At 39.3% G+C, this 17,559-nt stretch overlaps 1 pseudogene; it reads right to left on the bottom strand.

Annotated features, from left to right (window-relative positions):
* Window positions 1–541: 541 nt before the first annotated feature.
* LOC137043983 (5S ribosomal RNA) lies at window positions 542–658 on the bottom strand (annotated as a pseudogene).
* Between the last annotated feature and the right edge of the window lie 16,901 nt (window positions 659–17,559).

Below are 17,559 nucleotides of genomic sequence, written 5' to 3'. Positions count from 1 at the left end.
CTTGGACCACTCAGATGAACAATCAATTGTTTTACATTTTAATGACCTGAGGGGAGAACAGCATACATTAATAATAATAATAATAATTCATTACATTTATATAGCGCTTTTCTAGACACCCAAAGCGCTTTACATATAGAAGGGGGGAATCTCCTCAACCACCACCAATGTGCAGCACCCACCTGGATGATGCGACGGCAGCCATTTTGCGCCAGAACGCTCACCACACACCAGCTGATTGGTGGAGAGGAGACAGAGTGATGAAGCCAATCAGGATATGGGGATTATTAGGAGGCCATGATGGACAGAGGCCAATGGGCAAATTTGGCCAGGATGCCGGGGTTACACCCCTACTCTTTATCGAAGGACATCCTGGGATTTTTTTTTTTTTTAACGACCACAGAGAGTTGGGACCTCGGTTTAACGTCTCATCCGAAGGACGGTGCTCTTTGACAGTACAGTGTCCCCATCACTATACTGGGGTGTTAGGACCCACACAGACCACAGGGTGAGCACCCCCTGCTGGCCTCACTAACACCTCTACCAGCAGCTACCTGGTTTTCCCATTTGGTCTCCCATCCAGGTACTGACCAGGCTCAGCCCTGCTTAGCTTCAGTGGGAAACCAGTCTTGGGCTGCAGGGTGATATGGCTGCTGGCAATATCAATAACATGGCAATAAATGCTGGCAATAACATAACATAAATAAAATGCTGGCAATAACATTAACATTTGGTTTTAGACATACTCTTAGGGCTTGAGATACATATTAAGACACAAATCCCCAAGACTTTGTAATAACCAAACGTTTCTTAGCACATATTACAGGAGATACAATGATCAACAAATAAAAAAAGAGAGAAGTCCTGCACACTATCAACTTGCATTTAAAAATGATTTATTTTTTCATTGCAACGTTTCGATCTTTCGATCTTCCTCAAGCATGCCTGAAAAAAAAACCTCCCAGAATGCACTTGCTTTGCTGCCCTATGAGGTCACTCCCAAGCCATGCCTACTGGTTATCACCCCCAACCGCCATTTTGATCTTTATAGTAATAAAATCATTTAGTTCAGTAATGCTGAGTTCACACTGCCCGATTTTAGCTCCGATTTTGACTCGACAACAGGTTTTGCGAAATTGCCAACAAATGCCCGAAATCATAGGCAGATCGGTGCTCATGCACGCGAGTGACAATCACGTAGTGAGAATGATCAAAGACGCAATCAGAGATATCTCCCGGGAGTCGCCGACGCCCGCGAGACACTTGGCATGCTAAATATCTGGCCCTTTCGGCGATTCATAATCCTGCTGTGTGAAATGTGTTCTGACTGAAAATTAGATTACGATGACCGACAGCCAGTGAGAGCGGAACAGGGGAGATACAGGGGAGCAGAAAGTTCAAGGAGGAGTTATAGACCAGAATATCGGTATTTTAATAGATATATTTACAGTTCTATCAAACGGAAACAAAGCCCAAACATTTGCACATCCAGCCGCAGCAGCAGCACAAAATTAAAACTCAAACTCTCTTTGTCTCTCCAACAATTTCCTCTGCAATAATCTTTTTTTCTTTTTCTCCACAAATTATTGTACAGACAATTTGGAGCGCAAACATTCTGTCGTTTATAATTTTTTAAAAATTACAATTGCAAGTCTTCTGCGAGAACTCCGGTCTGACGCACGTGTGAACTCGTGTTGTTTACTTGTCACATCACACGCAGTGTTGGAAAGAGAACTGAAAAAGTATAATCAAGTAGAAGTACTGTTACTTATCAAAAAATGTAGTTCAAATAGAGTAAAAGTACCTGTCCTAAATACTACTCAAAGTAGGAGTAAAAAATAGCCCTTTTAAAAGTACTCAAGAGTAGTGAGTATTATGCTATGAATATTATTCTATCTTATGCCCTGCAAAGTAAAAATGTTGTTTACTCTTTTATGGATGCTTCTCAGTAAAAACATGAGATTACCAACAGTATACTATTTAAAGTTATTTGTCATTGTAAAAAAAAAAAAAAAAAAAAAAAAAAAAGTTGGTTTAATGTAGCTAGCTACTTTTTGATCATAACTTGTAGTGTAGCTAACTACTTTTTCAAAATGGTAGCTTGAATGTAACTTAACTAAGGCCGTGTGTCCACCAAAGCGTTTTTTCACGCTGCTGGCTGGCGTTTTCAATTGTTTTCAATGAGAGCGCCGCGTTTTTAGAACGCCTGGAGCGCACCGAGGCGCTGAGCAAGTATTTCACGCTCACGCGCTGAGCGCTCAGCGTTTTTTACTGGTCGCCAGTAAAAAAGAGTTGAAGAATGTTCAACTTTGAGTAAAACGCAGCGCTCATCACTATCACTTTTCACCCAGCCGTCCAATCACAGTGGAGGAGGGGTGGGACAAACACAACACAGACCAACTGCCACATTCTGCGTGTCGTCATCAGATGAAAACAAGCAAATAATAACGGAATAAAATGATTTAAAACAAAAGCCAGAGCAAATACTTTACATTGTATCTGCAATTTTATATAGAATCAATACAGGAACAAACTACCTGTGAAATTAGAAAGACTTCCGCGGATTTTCCGTATCATAACAACAAGCAGAGTTGCAATTGAGTAGAAAAAAAACGTTGCCTGCTAAAACGCTCTCAAGCGCTCACAGCGAGGCGTTTTCAGCAGAGCGCCTAGCGTTTTCAGCTGGCTAAGGTGGACACACGGCCTAACTTTAACTTACAAGTAGCTTGTAGCGTGTAAAGCTACAGTTTCAGAGTAGCTTCCCCAACAGTGTCTGTTGTTAGCGCTAGAAGCAATGTACTGGGGTACAAAAGTACAAAATTCATTATGTTAATAAGTTGATGTTACAATAATGCTTAAAAGAAAAGACAAAACATAGTTACAGTGTTTATTTACATGCAGATACAGATATATTTCATTAGACAAGATTTTTTTTTAAAATTCAAACTTTTTCCCTTTGTTACGGTTTTCACTCTGTCATGTAGTGTGTATACATGACAAAATACATTTTTGTATTCTGTTAAGTTATTGGGAGGTTGCCTAGCAACGAGGGGGAGAGGACGCTGGCGTTGTCTGTTTGCTGCTTTTCCACCCAATTTTAGTTTATATACGCTCATTATAAACTTTATTTTAATTTTATTTTTTGTCAGTAACTAGTACATTCAGTCAGTGCTAATTTTGGGACATATTGCTTGGCTCTTATCGTCTCGGATAACTCTTCTCGGCTGTTGACAGTTGGCTGTTGACAGTTGGCAGTTTGAATGGACTCCCTCATGACAGGAGAGGACTTTTATACATCTAAAACCTTTTTTGTACGGATTTTTACGGTTTTTCTCCTAATTTCAAAGACTTTTACTCACCCCTGCTATCTCTTCTAACATCGGCTGTTTGCTGGAATTGCTGGAAGTTGCCGCATACACTCTGCTATGGTATGGACCATCATCTCGCTGTGCCTGACAGTGTTCCAGCTCTGTGTTTCTATAATGCATAGCGCTAGTCAAAACCTTCCAGCGGCTGTCATGAAGCTTAAATATTCCATCCCACAGCTGCTAAATTTCAACGACCGCACATTTCCGGCGTGCATCGTGGTCATTAAGGAACTTGGACTTCTGCGCAGACGGCGTTACATCCATAGAGGCTCTCGTCGCGGGCTAGTTTATCATCAGCCTGAAAACTCTGCATTCATGTAGATACCCCCTCCTGCCACCTGGCAGCTGAGTTTCTGCAATTATTGGACTGCCTCAATCTCCAACAGCATGTGGATAGACCCACTCATTCTAGGGGGCACACTCTGGACTTGGTCATTTCCAACTCTCCTCATATTAGAAACCTCTTGGTGTATGATCTGGGTGTGTCTGACCACCAGGCCATCTCATTGGAGCTGCCACGCCCCTCTTCCCTTACCAAAGATTCCCGACAAATTTGCTTCAGGAACCTGAAAAAGATTAACCAAGACTCTTTAACTACAGACCTTCAGCAATTCTCCTCTGTTGATCTCTCCTCAGTCTCTGAGTCGGTTGACTTCTACAACAAGTCTCTGAGCAGCCTTCTAGATCTTCACGCACCTGTCATAACTAGAATGGTCACCTTCTCGCGCTCAGCACCCTGGCACACCAGCGAACTGCGGAAGATGAAGACGGTTGGGCGCATACTTGAGAGGCGTCTCAAGCTCTCAGGACTCACTGTTCATAGGCAAGCCTATAGAGTTCATCAGAAGGCCTACGCAAGGTCTTTAAGAGATGCTCAGTCACAGTTCTACTCTAGCATCATCAACAATAACCCTGGAAACTCCAAGAAGCTCTATAAATCACATCCTCAAACCGCAAACTCACTCTTTTTCAGAAGCCACAGAAGAGAGGTGCAATAAGTTCATGACCTTTTTTAGGAACAAAGTAGACAACATCCACTTGCTCCTATCTAGCACCTCCGCTCTGCCTGTCCCGTCTGTTGATCCACAGCCAGGGACCTTCCAACATCTCTGCTGCTTCTCCATCATCACACAGCTCGAGGTTGAGGACATCATCAGAAAAATGAAACCATCCACCTGTGCACTGGATCCTTTTCCTACAGCCTTGGTAAAATCTAACCTCAGTGTCTTAAGTCCATTCATTACCAAGATTATTAATAATTCCCTCCAGGCTGGCCATGTTCCTTCATCTCTTAAAACTGCTATCATCAGACCACTTCTGAAAAAACCTACTTTAGACCCAGATGTTAATGACAACTACAGGCCCATCTCCAACCTCCCATACCTCTCTAAGGTGCTGGAAAAAGTTGTTGCTGCACAGCTTCAGGTCCATTTGGAGCATAACCATCTTTACGAGAAATTTCAGTCTGGTTTCCGCTCAGGACACAGCACAGAAACAGCTTTGGTCAGGGTCACAAACGATCTTTTGATGGCGGCAGATGCTGGTTCCCCATCCCTTCTCATCCTCCTGGAATTAACTGCAGCTTTCGATACAGTTGACCATAACATCCTCCTTCACCGTTTACATTCCACCATTGGTCTCTCTGACTCGGTCCACAACTGGTTTTCTTCTTATCTCACTGGGAGAACTGAATATGTTGCGTTAGGAGAAGCTACATCCCTGTCACACAATGTCACCTGTGGTGTCCCTCAAGGCTCTGTGCTCGGACCCACCCTGTTCATACTCTACATGCTCCCCCTTGGCCGTCTCATCAACCGGCATGGGATTTCTTTTCACTGCTATGCTGATGACACTCAACTTTACTTTAGGACAAGTTCATCTCCCTCTGCTGACCTCACACCATCCACTTTGATGACTTGCCTGGATGAGATAAAGGCGTGGATGAAGCAAAACTTTCTGCAGCTAAACAGCTCCAAAACTGAAGCTATCCTAGTCGGCACTCCACTTCAGGTCCAGAAGTCCGTTATCACCAGCATTGCTTTCTCTGATCAGGTCATTCCTCTTTCCACTTCAGTCACGAATCTGGGGGTCAGAATGGAATCACAGCTTACTTTTGAAGCGCACATCAAACACCTGTGTAAGACCTCCTTCTTCCACCTCAGAAACATTGCCAAACTTCGTCCCATTCTATCACTGGCTGATGCGGAGAAGCTTGTCCATGCCTTTATCTCCTCCAGGCTGGACTACTGCAATGCGCTCCTTATTGGCATCCCTAGCAAAAATCTCCAGAGGCTGCAGTGTATTCAGAACAGCGCTGCTAGGATCCTCATGAGGGTGCGCAAATATGACCATATCCCCCCATTCTAAAATCACTCCACTGGCTTCCTGTGTCGTTCAGGATCGAGTACAAGATCTCTCTCCTTACCCACCAGTGCATCCATGGTGATGCTCCCTCCTATCTTAAGGAACTCCTCACCACACAAACAGCCACTCGTAACCTCCGCTCTGTTTCGCTGTATCGCCTCAAAACTCCCACAGCCAATCTCCGTACTATGGGGGATCGGGCCTTCTGCTCTGCAGCCCCCAGTCTGTTGAATGCTCTCCCTGACCACCTGCGGACTCCACAGACTATAGATACTTTTAAGCGTGGTCTTAAAACCCACCTTTTTAGCAGAGCTTTTAATTGACTTGCTACTTGTTTAATTTATTTTATTTTATTTTTCGGTTTTATTTATTTATTGTTGTTCATTGTTTTGTTTTTTTAAATTCTGTAGCACTTTGAGATTTTGTTTAATATAAAGTGCATTATAAATAAAATTTATTATTATTATTTATTATTATGTAAGATGATGTTGAAAGCCACAGTAAACAGCAAGAAATCGCTCACTGCGACTTTGTCATTTTGTATCAGTTAGCTGGCTGTATAACTGCAGTAGCTACACTGTAGTGAGGACAGCACAATGCCTTTGTAGCACCAGTTGTTGTTTTTATTTTTTTTATTTTTTTTACTTTCTTTAGTAAATCCTGACAGTATTTTTTTTTTTTTTTTTATCGCCTAAAGAGGTGCTGGCGCAAGCTGTTGGTAAATCTTGCCCACAGTATATAAAGATCCCTGAATACTCTGAACTCTCTTCATTCTCATATACTAGAAGAATTTAAACTCAAATCAAAATTTCATGTCATTTTATTTATTTATTTGCTAAGTAGCCATGTAATCCGCTTCTTCTTTTTTTTTTTTTTTTTTGTTCCTGATCGTCCTATCTGGGTTTATTTTGCAATGATAGCTGGCTGACTCAACCTTATCCCTTATGTATATCTTGCAAAGCAGAATTAATTATTTAAGTGACTTGTTTGCTTTTGTAGTCTCAGCGTATTAACGTCTGAAAAAAGAAATATGTTTTGTTGAGAAAACAGGATGCCTGCACAACCATTTTAGGAGTGTCAGAGCTTTCCAGATCATGCCAGAAAACAGAAGCAATGTGGGCCAGTCATTGGCTCCTACTATGTTTAATAAATGACTTGGCAAAATCTTTGATGGGCCATGCCATCCAAAAGGCAAGCTTGGCAGCGGTGCTGGTATACAAAATTGCCTTTACCCACTGTAGAGAGTGGCAGGTCAACCTGTGGTTCGCCCTATGCTGCAGAGGCATGCAAACAGAGAAAGACAATGTACCTGAGCTCCGCACTAATAGGAAATGAATTCACAGAGTGCACTTAACCTTGTTACGAAAGCATTCCACAGTAAGGGTATCTGGGTTTATGCTCATTCTACTTTGCCTAAAAGCAAATGCAATGTTGAAAAGCAAAACATCAGAATCAGAGCTCATTATGTGTTTAACTTGAATGGCTATAGACCTCAGAGCTCACTATGAATGATACTGAAACCAAGAATCGTGTTTAAGTTCTAGGGGTGTAACGATACACCAATGCCACGGTTCGGGTCATATCACGGTACGTGTTGTAACAACAACAACAACAACAATAATATAATTTTACTAAGTAATCTTTATTAACTATATACATTGGATTCACGTTTTATTTACAGCAGTTAACATACCTGAGTAAACTTAAATGAAACGAATGCCTCCAGTGTAGACTAGTCTGAAATCGACTAATTTTACCATTTACCATGATGAAAAAAAAGAAAAAAAAGTATTTAATAAAAATGTATGACACACACACACACACACAGGTAATGTCCCACTTTAACCTACTTAAAAGAAAAAAAGCACGAATTGTATGAAAGACAAATACTGATGAATAAACAGGCCTATAAGTTAAAGCTGTTAAATTGCAGTTTTTATTAATGCAATAAAGTAGCCACCACAGTAGTTTAAATATATACTAAATCAAGTGTAAATAAAGTGGCATTTTGGGGTTATGGAAACAACGAATACATTAATGTGAGCATATTTTGATTACTGGAAACCAGGACACTCAGCCAGGCAATGAGATATTCAAATGATACTCAGTTTACTCAAAGAAAATTCCCTATTAATTTCAATACATTTAAAGTATGCCCCCTCTGTATGGATATAAAATTGTAATATTAAGGCCAGGAAAGGCCTTGAAAACAGGACATGTCCTGGGAAAACAGGACGTTTGGTCGTCCTAGAATATATAAAACTGTTAAAGGGATACTCCACTGTTTTTTTATTTATTTTTTTTTATATTAAACTATGTTATTCTCTTAACTAAGTTGAGTCGATACATACCCCTCTCGTCTCAGTGCATGCACTAAATCACTCTGACATTTTGATAGCATTTAGCTTAGCCCACTAAGCCCAGTTCATTCATTAGGTACCAAACAGAGATCAAGTTAGAAACGACCCCCTATTGGTGAGTGGGAGAGGATTTTGCAGGCGTGACTATTCACTGCGCCGAGTTGAAGTACTCTCAGAAGTGCTATTCCGCCATACATTATAGTTCTCCTTTTTAACCCGCTTAGAAAAGCGCTACGTTTTATTTAGTGTCACCATACTGGGTCGTTCAACTATTTGTGTAACTGTATTTAAATAGCAAAAATGTGGAGGTGTTTGGTCCCTTCTAACTTGATCTCTGTTTGGTACCTACTGAATGAACTGGGCTTAGTGGGCTAAGCTAAATGCTATCAAAACGTCACCGCGCGTCAGAGAGGTATGTATCAACTCGTCTTAATTAAGGGAAAAACTTTGTTGAATATGAAAAAAATAACGGTGGAGTATCCCTTTAGAAAAACATGAAAACTGCTCCTGATTATCAGAATGAACATGATACCTGCATGCCTGTCCAGCGAACACACATCAAACCAGTTAGCCTAAGTTTATTGGTACTTTACTTTTATTTAATGGCTTACGAGTTGACATTGTAACATTACATGCTCATAGTTTAGTGACATACAGCACGCACCGCCGCATTTGGGTGTGTAATTAAAGTGTACGCTAGGAGCACAGTATAAATGTTGACTTGACAGGAAAGCGTTTTTCTGAAGCGAGAGAGATTTTTTAGTTTGTAACCAGCTACGAAAATGACAATGTTGCTGGGCCTCCAAGTTAGCATTTAGCCAACCAGGCTAAATGGGGAACTGGCTCTCTTTGTCCTTCCACCATGCAACTTAAGCGATCACCCAAGTCACATGACTTGCACTTGGAAGACAAAAATCCGTGAATATTTAGTAAATAATATTATTATAATAATATTTGGTAAAAAATACAGCTCTTAGTAGTTATTAAAAGTGTACTTATTACTATTTAATCTAATGTCAAAGAAGAAGAAAAAAAAAAAAAAAAGTGGAATAATGTGAAGTGAGAGCTGGGCCGGGGCAGCCGGGGGCGGGGTGCATTCTGTTCGGCCGTGAGTGGTGCATTATTTGGTTTTTCTGTTTTGATACTGTGGATCATTTCGAAACGATTTAATCACCTTGAGAACTACATTTTTTCTAGAGCACTTTCAGACTGATTTAGCACTTCTTTATACACCTGAGAATATTGTCCTAGTTTTGATGCAAATTTTGTAAAAGCTTTATATTGTTGTAAGATATCCATCCATTCTCTAACTAATTTGTCCTAAAAAGTGACATAAGACACATTTTTGAAATTGTTTAGAGGACCATAAGAAGGAAATAAGAACTGGTATAAATAAAGAGATATATCAGAGCAGACACAATGTCAGTAAATCAGAAAACTCAGTAACTTTAAGACAGCATGAAATGACATTCACAAAAAATAAATAAAAAAGTAAAAAACACTTTACAGCAAAATCGACTCCATTGACAGGATCCGCTTGACCAACGGCAGACAAGGGGAGTGCGAAATTAACTTTTTATAGGCTATATTTCTATATTAATCAAAAAAGTAAGCAGTGAAATAACGTGATTGGATCCTGAAAAGTTATTATTCCACAGCTGCTTGGTATTGGATATGTCAGCAGAAAACAAAACAAATTTCAGAGCTGAAAAGATACTACATTTTGATGAAATATGATCAAAACTAACATATTTTTCTTTAGAATAATGCACACTGATGAAGCATGCCCAGGACATTTATATGCACACCAGGAAGTATTTTCATGCATAAGAATCAATCTCACGTTGTCTTGAAAGAAATCTGCAAACTTTATGGCACTGTCTATTTTTCTAACACGTTCATTTGTATTTTTCGAAACCTCCAGATTTATTGAAGATTTTATCATGTATTTATGTTTGTATAGCCTCATACTAATAAAGATGAGGATTTTTATTCAATGTGATTCTGGTCTCTAATGCACTGCAGTGTAACTCAGCCCCGTGTACCGGAAAAAAAATATTCATGCGTAACAATTCAATTTATCAGAAGGGAGTGGGGGATTGAAATTGCGATCCATTTTGTTATCCTCTCACTTGGGCCATCAAGGTGGGGAGGGGAACAGGACCTGGTCATCTCCCCAGAAATCATTCAGTGTAAGCAGGTACAGATACCTCTCCCTGCTCTGCCTCACGGGCCATCTGAACAAATCATTTTCCTCACATTCATTCCCCTGGACTCCTCCAGGGGCATCTGCCTGTCAGAAAATCTGCATCTTCCACCTGACAGATTACCATTGAGAAAAAAAAAAAGATGCAAGAAAATGAAGAAAAAAAAATAACTCTTGGTTAGAAACTGTGTTGCCAGGGAAACCACTGAGGATATGGGGGAGAAATTAAACTCCCAAATACCCTCTTGATGTGAGAAAATCAAGACTGACATAAATATTTATGACTTTAAAAAATATTTAAAAAAATACATGACATAACTGGAGTTAGTCTTTGGCTGCTGGTTTAGATGGTATATGATTATCGTGCAGCAAAAAAAAAAAAAAAAAAAAAAAAAAAAAAAAAAATATTGCACATGCTAAAAATTTTTGGATTTAAGCTACGAAATTACAAATTTGTCTATGTTTGTGTTTCTCTTTTTAGCCAAACAAGTGTATCTCAGCAGGAAGCTAAAATCAGCAGCGAGAGAAAGAGAAATAAGCTGTGGGTATTCATTACTGCCGGACTCAGTCTTCAGCGACTGATCGATCTGCTAAATGAGAAAGTTCAGAAGTGAACTCTAAAAGACTTTCAGGGTGAACAATCAGATTCTTCTTACAAGTTTTACAGTTTGAGAGAGAGAGAGAGAGAGAGAGAGATAGAGAGAGAGAGAGAGAGAGAGAGAGAGAGAGAGAGAGAGAGAGAGAGAGAGAGAGAGAGAGAGAGACCTGTCATACATAGACATATGGGTTGTAGGGAATTCTGGGGCCCCTGAATAAACACTGATGTGATCCCCCACCGCCCTCCACTCATTATATGGTATATATGATATGGATATATAAATAGTAAATAAGTATTGCTTTTGCTTATTTTATATGATTTTTCTACAAAGTTGATATGAATATTGCATCAAAATGGCATTAAGTTATTAATAACATCTCATGAAACATTGCAAGTCATCAAACAATTATTCAAGACAAACTAATAAAATAACAACAAAAGGCAATAAATGAATAAACTAATAAAATAAATACTGACTTTCAGTAATATATATATATATATATATATATATATATATATATATATATATATATATATACACACACACACATATATATGTGTGTTACTTAACTAGTAAGTGTTACAGTATAAATCAACCCAGGCTCAATGGAAATACATGACTCGGCTTACATTTTTGCAACACCCGAAATATGTACCTCCAGGTACGTTTACTTTCTGGGTGAAACATCCACCGGAGGCGCTCCGCCAAACCTGAACTCACAGAATGAATATGTATAGCCTAATTTTATATTTTGACATAATGGCTGACATAATGCCGCAATTGGTCACGAGACACACGACAGCCAATGCTGTCAAAGCTGACGTGACGTTTCTTCCGGCGGCAATATTTGAAATGTATTATTAATATTCTGCAGATGGACTCGGCGTTACTTATCGCTTTTGGTGATTTTCTTCACACAAATCAATCGTTTGGCCTATGAACACTTGGGATATTTATTCTTTCTGAATAAATTGTGCCTGCAGTCGTATCTGCCTGTTATATCCTGTTTTTTATAATACACAAATGGGTAGGTTTAGGGAAGCGATTGAGTTACGCGTTCAATATGTGTCTGAATATGTGTGTGTGTCCAAAAGGTAAATGTATTTATAAACATAATAAATTGTTTTTTTGAAAATGTAAAAATGCAGAATGTTTCTTGTGATGCGTAGGTTTAGGGGCTGTGTGTGTGTGTGTGTGTGTGTGTGTGTGTGTGTGTGTGTGTGTGTGTGTGTTATGGCTTAGAACCTTCTGCAGGACACATGGGGGTCCCCAGACCCTAGTTTAAAAACCCCTTGTGTATAACAGCTGAGGTAAACATTCAGAAATTAAAGAATGCAGTCAAATGCTAAATAAAACAGCCTAAATTTATCAGTACTTTCTTCCTTTTTTTTCTGTGAATATAATATGCTGCTGCAATATGCATAATAAATAAAGCTAAGAAATGTCCCCTTCAAGAGCAGTGAGTTGTATTCGTGTTTTCTTGACAGTAATATTGTTATCTTAAAAATTTCACATCAAATGCCGGCAGGTAAGTAAACCTTGTGACATGCATATCCATTTTTTTTGTGTGTGTTATACAGACCAACAAACTACATAATAGCGCCAAGGACAGGGACTTTGAGACCATAATCGTTTGGGTGACGCACTGGAATACAGTAACAAGATGTACCGGCATCCCAGCACATTGACATCCCTAAACTGACAGCACTAACCTGCTATGACAAATAACATTTTGATAGACTGATTAAGTATTTCTCCTGACCTCACTCTCGTCCTTTTCATGATGATACTGGTATCCAGAGTTTTCCCCCACATTTCCATTCAGCCTCGCTTCCACTGTAACTTTATTTTTAACTTCACGTGTTCTCAGAGCAGCATCAACTTGATTGTTTTTGTTCATTAGCTGGGGTGGGACTTGCGATTTTATTAGGTCCCTCTGTTGTTTGGCTGCCATCGGATTAATCGATTAAACCATTTTTATGGAGAGGAGACACAGGAGATAATTGGAAAACGTCTTTAACTAAATTGCATGTTTTATGTGGTTTTCATTAAACTCTCAGGCATACAAGCTGTCGCTGTAGTATATAGTGAATCATGAGTAGGGGAATATAGCATAACTACTTGATTTAGTGGGCCCTCTGGGCAGTGGGGGCCCCTGTAATTGTCACCCCCTTTCACCCTACTATATATATATATATATATATATATATATATATATATATCAGTGGCGGCTACTGGTCTGTCAGAGAGGGGAAGCTCATTTTTGGCCAATTGTCTTATTTATTTAAAAGTAAATTCTGCCCTACGTTCTTTTCAAGAAAATGGTCTTTTACCCTGTGAATGAATGAACGATCTAAAAAAATATTAAACTCTGTAAAACTGAAACAAGGAATGTGGTGTATAATTGTGTGAAAAAAATCAAGCAATTTCGCCAAGCAAATATCAAAGAAATAGGTTGCAGAAGTTTTTATTTCGACTGAACTTGAGAAATCCGCGATGGGACTGAGCGCGAATAGCTTCAGTGATTCCTTATAGTACAGAATCGCTGTCAGTCAAAAGGAGATGCAGACCCTCCAATCATCACGCAGAAGCTCAGCGTCCGGGCCAGCCCACTCCCCATTCACTCCCAGAGACGCTGAGCGTCCGTGGGCGGGACATAATCGCAGCGTTTATCCAATGACCGTCTAGTTTCGAAGCGCTGAAAAAAAACGTTCAAAGCAGCCCCATTGAAGTCAATAGACGCTGGGCTTCAATAGGGAAATGCACTGTGATGCTGCGGGAATGTATGAGAAGGAAATCGAGTCAGCCGACCTGCTATATGTAACTGATTCTGAACGAACTCGTCTTTGAGATGAACGTTTTCTAACGCATTTTTAGTCAATACAATGTTAATATAATAGTACATATTTGACCATTAATTTTGTGACATAATAAGGGAAGCCGAGCTTCCCTTGCAGTCTTAAAGAAATCGCCACTGATATATATATATATATATATATATATATATATATATATATATATATATACATACATACCCCTGAAGGTGTGCTGTGGTATCTGGCACCAATATGTTAGCAGCATATCCTTTAAGTTCTGTAAATTGCGAGTTGGGGCTGCCACGGATCTGTCTTGTTTGCTTAGCACATCCGACAGAGGCTAAATTTGGAGGCCAAGTCAACACCTCAAACTCGTTGTTGTGCTCCTCATTCCTGAACCATTCTGCTTTGTGGCAGGGCAGGCACATTACCCTGTTGGAAAAGGCCACAGCTTCCAGGGAATAATGTTTCCATGAAAAAGTTTCCATGGTCTGCAACAATGCTTAGTTTAGGTTAGGGCTGGGCGATATGGAGCAAAAAATATATCTCGATATATTTTGCTATATCTCGATATACAATATATATCTCGATATCTTTACAGGAAAAAAAAAACCCTAAAAACTACAGCAAAAACAAATATGCCAAATAACACAAATTCTTTTCTTTTTTTATTGAAGTGCAAAGAGGTAGTCAGTTCATGTAGGAACAAAGTGCTTTTGCGACATTTAAAAAAAAAAACTCCCTGATTACATAAATAATAATTTATCTGTAAAAGAAAATAAATAATATTGATTTTTCATTTATTTCATGCTTTCAAAAGATGAATCAAAGACCCCCTTTTTTACACTTAACAGTAAAACAGTAAGCATTTTGCAGTAAGATGGGGGCATGACTGAGATATAAATAAACTGATTTTGTCATAACACCATTTCCTGTTAATTTTTATCAAAATTCAAACAGTGATGTTTGTCATGAGTTTGACCAAATTCAAACTCATGCGGATCATGTAGGCTACACATGAGCTGAATTTCACTTCTTTTCCAGTTACAGAACGAAATATGAATGTCAGAAGGTAGGCTATATGATAATATGATACAGTACAACTTACAGAAGAGCACTGTGTCTCAGGACACCCGGGATGAAGCGTTTTTCCCTCTTGGTTAAAACGTGAATAGACCTGTTCATCATAATCCCGTGATAAAGCTGACAAAATAATCATAGTAATGATATTGCAATACTTTTTAAATGTTTTCAAATGATATGCGATCATTTTGACATTTTAACCAAAAACCATGCGATCAGTTAGACACAAATCATAAACTGGCATGATTGAGACTGAGAGTGCGTCTCGCACCAGTAGTGTCAATCACCTGACTGTGGGTGAAACGTGCGATTTGAACTATGATGAACATTAATATTTCTTTATAAATTTAAGCAAGCAGTTGTGTTAGAAGGAAAACGTGATCTCTTAACTGAGTCCTGAACAACGCGCGTGCTTGTCAACATGATAACTAATCCTCACCTGGTTGCGGACGCCGCCGTGTGCACTGAGACGACACGCGAGGGGAGGGGGAACAAAAGCAATGAGGCGGGAGGCGCGCGAGCGGGCGCGAGCACAGCACAGGGAAGCAAAGTGGCGGAATCAGAATTTAATATAAACAATATATCGATATATACGATATGTCCAAATCCATATCGAGTTGAAAAAATATCTCGATATATTTTAAATATCGAGATATCGCCCACCCCTAGTTTAGGTGGTACATGTCTACACGGATGGCAGGACCCAAGGTTTCCCAATAGAACATTGCCCAACTGCCTCACACTGCCTCCGTAGGCTTGCCTTTTTCCCAAAATGCATCCTGATGCCACGCATCTAGCCATCCACGTTACGTAAAAGATGAAAGTGCCTCATCAGACCAGGCTTCCATTGCTCTATGGTCCAGTTCTGATGCTTATGTGGCGCATTCTGCAATGGACAGGGGTCATTGTGTATTCTGACACCTTTATATCAGAAACAGCATTTACTCCAATTTGAGCTACAGTAGCTTGTCTGTTTGATCGGATCACATGAGCCATGCCTCACTTCCCGTGCATCAACGAGCTTTGGCCGTCCATGACCCTGTCGCCTGTTCACCACTGTTCCTTCCTTGGACCACTTTTGATACTGACCACTGACCAGGAACACCCCACAAGAGCAGCAGTTTTGGAGATGATCTGACCCAGTCATCTAGCCACCATAATTTGGCCCTTGTCATACTCACTTAAATCCTTATGCGTGCCCATTTTTCCTGCTTCTAACACATCAACTATGAGGACAAAATGTTCACTTGATGAAGAGATAATCAGTGCAATCAGTTTTATTTTATTTTAAGAAGAAAAATAAAAACAACAAAGACAACCATACTTTTGAACATAGTGTGTTAGGTGCTATTGTTTTGCCTAATTGTTTGGCCTTCACTATGTGATTGCTGTTTCCATGATTAACATTTTAACGTCACTGTCATCAATATTTGCAACTTGAGTTTGTCCTCTGTCTGACCCAAGTGAATTCACTTTGCATGCAGGCCATGAAAGCGAGCGCCAATTATTATAGTAAATATTTGAAAGACCTTGAATTCACCATATGCTTCAATAAAAGCCACTTAGCAACCTGAGAGCTTTAGACTTTCAGGCATACAATCCCATGAAAAATAAAAAAAACAGACCACAGTCCACAGAACACATGCCTTCTGATAGCGTGCGTTCATCAATATGTCGAGTAATTGCTCAAGTGACCTTTACTGATAAGAAACTGTGGTTCCCAAAATCTCTATCTCTCTCTGTCAGGATCTCTTTAAGTATTCCTTCCCTTCGATACATTCAATTTATCTTTGTCATTTTCTCACTCTCCCTCTGGCTTCTCGTCCAATCACATACAAACCAAAACTGGACTTAAGCAGACAGACGAGGCCTGACTGTAAGAACTCTAGATAGCAACTTGACTATAAACATCAACACTGGCCTAGAAAGTACATGATAAACACAAAGGCACAGATGCTTTAAAATCTGAAGTGAAAGTGTATTAGTTAGTAGACAGGATGTGATGCATACAATGGATTCAGACATGACCTGTTGCCTTCTTACCTTCGTGGATACAAGGGAAGAATTTTCAGCATTCAAACACTGGAGATCCAATGAATAAAATCCGTGAAAGAATACCAGCGATGATGGTGATAATTCAAAATAAAAAGCCAACTACATTTCAAAATAAAAGACATGAACCTCAAATATGCAAATATGGCCTCATAATAATTATTATGCATTATATAATTATTTCAGATAACATAACCTTTAGATTTACATATTCGTATTCCAGAGAGAGAGAGAGAGAGAGAGAGAGAGAGAGAGAGAGAGAGAGAGAGAGAGAGAGAGAGAGACTATCCTGAATGTATGTATATGTATATACATTATATTTAAATTAATTATAACATAAAACACAACCCTGTCTATTTTTGTGAAATATACATTTTTAATGAACAATAATATACATTATTGAAGCTTATAGAATAGAAAGAAAAGAAAACAGTAAAACAAATAAAGATCTGCCTGGAAACAAATAACATATTCATATTCCAAAGATTGCCTGTTAGATATACCCCAGCAAATTATATCTCATGTTTAAGCGATACAAATACATCAAAGCCAGCAGAAAATGTCAGAAGGACGAGGTAGGGCTGTTCTCAGCAGGGTGATCGCCCGGACCTCACAACTCAGGAAGCAATTGTTAGTTTTTATAGGCGCTATATTTAAATAAAGCAGAGGTTTGAGGTTTAAACAAATACTCTTAAAACTACATTCTGTGAC

The sequence above is a fragment of the Pseudorasbora parva genome, chromosome 16, assembly GCF_024679245.1.
Source record: "Pseudorasbora parva isolate DD20220531a chromosome 16, ASM2467924v1, whole genome shotgun sequence".
NCBI classification, from domain to species: Eukaryota; Metazoa; Chordata; class Actinopteri; order Cypriniformes; family Gobionidae; genus Pseudorasbora; species Pseudorasbora parva.
This window is presented reverse-complemented; position numbering and strand designations above follow the sequence as displayed.